Genomic DNA, 3,667 nt, shown 5'->3' on the forward strand with positions numbered 1-3,667 from the left:
AATTTTGTTCATTGATGCTCTGTAGTTTGTAGTGTAGAAGATTTTCACTGGTCTGGTTCAATTTATTCCATTTTTCCTTTTGACCTTGTAGTGAATGAAATTGTTTTCTTAATATTTTTCAGATAATTTATTGTTGAAGTAAAAGAAAAAAAACAAAATTAATTTTTACATTGATATATTATCCTACAACTTTTGACAGGTATTTTTTGTTTCTGAGTTTTCAAAATTTACATATATAAGGTTAGGTCACCTCAAGCAGAATTAACTTATGTTTTCTTTTGAAATTTAGAAGCCTGTTGTTTCTTTTTCTTTTTAGTTTATCTGATTAAGAGCTTGACTTTATGCTAAATAGAAATGGCAGGAGTCGACAATTTTGCCTTGTTTCTTTTCAAGCTATCAGTTTTTAGAAAGAAAAAAATTCTTGATTAGTATGTTTAGGTTGATACCTGTGCCGTTTTTAAGTATAACCTTTACCATGATAATTCTGTATCTTTTTGTTCATTGCAGTTTTTTAAAAATAAATGAGAAATAATTTTTAGCATCTTTTTACTTGTGAAAATGACTGGATTTTTTTCTGTTAATGTGATATATCATTAATTTTCATGAGTTACTCATTTATGTGTCAAAGGAATTATTCATGCTGTAAGACTATTCTAATGTACTACTGAATTCTATCTAGTAATGTGCTGAGGTTTTACATCCATTTTTCACATAAATACTAACCTTCAGTCTTCTAGAATCTTTGTCTATCTTTGGTAGTATAGTAAAAACTAAAAGTTGGTGACACTATAAAAATTGTAAAAACTGATAAATGGTTAAATAAAAAAGTGGCATATAAGCACATATATAAAATGAACACTGAAAAAAAAGAAAATTGATCTAAATGATTGGAGAATAGATAGCACTGCAAGATAGGAATTAACTCTCTAAAATGAAGAATATATTGACCATCTGTAGACAAAATTAAATAAGCAAACATTAGCCAAGCACAAAATAACAAAAATTGGAGCAAGATAAATGAAATGGAAAATAGAAAAACACTAGACAAATCGACGATGTTGAGTATTTTCTTTTTGGTAAAGGTAATGACAACTGACAAATCATTAAGTAGGCTAAGAAAAATCACAAACAACATCATATATATGATCTGCATATATCACATATATATTCAACTCAGAGAACTTAAATATATGAAGTATGCACTGATCTAACTGAAAGTAAAACAGAGAATACTGAAAAAATTAGGAGTTCTTAATACTGTATTTTCAAGAATATATAGATCATCTACAAACAGAAAGCATAGCATTTATAAAAAGAAAGTGAATGCACAAATACTGGACTTGACAAAACCATTATCATGACCTCATAGATGGATGGAGAACGCTCATCTCTTAAGCATCAGAATGGTTGTGCCTCTCAGCACACAGGGACATTTTTTAGGTTAGATCACACATTGGGTTACAAATCAAATCTTTAAAAATACTTAAATTATGCAAATTTCTTTTCTGATCAAAACAGAATGAAAGTAGAAATTATTGACATATAATTGGAAAGAAAATTCACAAATATGTGAAAATTACACTTTTGAACATCAAGTGGTGTTTAACTTTTAGCCCAAAACCTATTTTTCCTGGGCCCTAAAGTCTTAGTTCTATATTGGAGAAGACTGCTAGTGGCAATCAGCCTGGCCAGAGATTCTAGTGGTTTCTCAAATATTTATGATAGTTAAAATTGCTATATTTTATTTTGGGGGCTCCTATATATGTATACTGGGCTACGTTACCCCCGCAAGGAGGCAAGACAGGTATGAGAGCCTTAGAGAGCACTTAGAATATTTGGAGTTTTAAACGTAGCCTCCTGTCCTCCTCTCTCTGCAGGGAAGAACTTGGATTTGGATAAATTTCTCCTGATAAAATGACATTGTTAAAGGAGAGGCCTTATTGTGAGAGGATAGCTCTCAGAATCCTATTAGCACCAGTGTAGTTACTTTATTCCTTTTCAAGATATTAGGAACCAGACTTTGGAGGGCATGGTTCAGTATATGTTGTTGAATCTGTCCAAAGAAGGAAGGATATTCCAAAAATTCCTACTCTGACATCTCAGCAGAGTGAACATGTTTCTCCTATGGTCTTATCTGAATAGAATTATGACACTAAAATTATTAACATTGTTAGACAATTTTCTCACTAAGAATCTATTCTATCATGTGGAAAGTTCCTTTCCCTTTATGTCTTACTTGGCAAGAGGACATCTCCAACAGTTTTGCATTATATTCCATACTGAGTTTATTGGGAAGTTATGGTATTCACTTTCCATCATTGTCACAAAATAACCTAAAAGAGGGAACATATATTTTGGCTTACGGTTTCAGAAGTTCAGTTCCGTGTTCACAGGGTTTCACTACTTCTGGGCCACTGGGGAGTCAGAGCATTATGGCTGAGAGAATGTGATAGAGCAAGTACTGTAGTGCATGGTGGACAGGAGAGGTAAAGAGGGCTAGAAGTAGCTTGTGTAATGCGAACACCCTGCTGGGTTATGCGCCTTATGTCCTAGTTACTTCCACCAGGCCTCGGCTACTAAAATCTCCATTATCTCTCAGTGCTCCACTAACTGATGAAGCCATCAATCCATTGATGAGACCAGGGCCTCATGATCTGGTCCCTTCCACCAAGTCCCACTTTTTTCTCTGAACACTCTTGCACTGGGAACTAAGCCTTCAACACATGCTCCTTGGGGACATTTTATTTGGAACCAAAACAATGATGGCTGAATTTTACACTGTGTGTCCTCTTAAACATTTTTGTAGCTGATAATGCTGGATGTTAGCTTAAGTATTATAAGAATAAATTTAAATTAAATGCTCTTTTAGATTAGTTTACTAATTTCCCCTATAAAGTGGATAATGATTTAATTTTACTGTTTAAGAAAAGACTAAAGACTCCTTTCTCAACATTTTCAAATGATTAATCTAATTTTAAACATTTATATTTCCTCCTTTTCATAGATTATTTTACTCCTATCCCTATTTAGTGTTTTTCAAAGCTAAAACTAAATTTCTACTTTATGGGATTAGGAGCTATCACTCTATTTCTTAAAACACCTAGAGAGAATAATTACAACACTTGTTTTTAATGTCATTGTCTAACTTATCAGTTATCATTATACTTAACTAATGAATGGTTTTGTCTTTGATATGAAGCAGTATAAATCGCTGGTTGTGTCTGGGACTTTTCCTTACAGAACACTTTTTTATTATTCAGGATATTTATATTGACACACAGTGGTTTGTCTCTTTACTGGTATTTGTGAATATCAACTCAGATACAGTATTTAATATAAATCCTAGACTTGTAGCTCTCTAACCACCTTTATCCCAAAGTTCTCTTCAACAAGTCTTAGGCCCATTTTCACAGCCGTGACTTATTTTCCTAGTATATCAACATCTGGGACAAATACAACTAGTTATTTTGTCTTGGACTAGTAAATTTCAGTCTTTCCTATTTGATCTTAAAATTACAAAAATTGGGGCTGGAGAGATGGCTCAGTGGTCTAAAGCACCTACTTGGAACTAGCTTTGCAAAGCATCAGGGACCGCGGTTCAATCCCCCAGCACCACATGCCAGCCAGCCCCGCCCCCTGGTGGGCTGAGCTGGCCACACACACACCT

This window comes from Octodon degus, unplaced genomic scaffold, assembly GCF_000260255.1.
Source record: "Octodon degus isolate 3935 unplaced genomic scaffold, OctDeg1.0 scaffold00014, whole genome shotgun sequence".
Classification (NCBI taxonomy): Eukaryota; Metazoa; Chordata; class Mammalia; order Rodentia; family Octodontidae; genus Octodon; species Octodon degus.